This window comes from Penaeus monodon, chromosome 29, assembly GCF_015228065.2.
Source record: "Penaeus monodon isolate SGIC_2016 chromosome 29, NSTDA_Pmon_1, whole genome shotgun sequence".
Lineage (NCBI taxonomy): Eukaryota > Metazoa > Arthropoda > Malacostraca > Decapoda > Penaeidae > Penaeus > Penaeus monodon.
This window is the reverse complement of record NC_051414.1, coordinates 35951924-35952143: the sequence shown is the minus strand read 5'-3', so window position 1 is coordinate 35952143 and position 220 is coordinate 35951924. Positions and strand designations below refer to the sequence as shown.

Genomic DNA, 220 nt, shown 5'->3' with positions numbered 1-220 from the left:
GGAATTCCTTTTTGTTTGTGTAAGTCAGTTAGTATTCATTCTTCATTCTCGGACCAATTTTCTGTGGAAAAATAATTTTATTAAGTAGCTAAATGATTTTTTTAATTTTTTTCAATTGTATTTTCTCATTTGAAAATCTGGAAATAAATTTTTAAATTTTTTTTCATTTTAAATTGAGGAAAAAAATTAGATTTATTAATTTAAAAAATTTACCTTTTGT

The 220-nt window shown here is 20.0% G+C and overlaps 1 protein-coding gene across 1 annotated transcript in view; it reads left to right on the top strand.

Moving 5' to 3' along the window:
* Positions 1-220, top strand: part of LOC119592217 (rab3 GTPase-activating protein non-catalytic subunit-like) — a gene marked incomplete at its 3' end in the record, with an annotated part of 43875 nt that overhangs the window by 1248 nt on the left and 42407 nt on the right.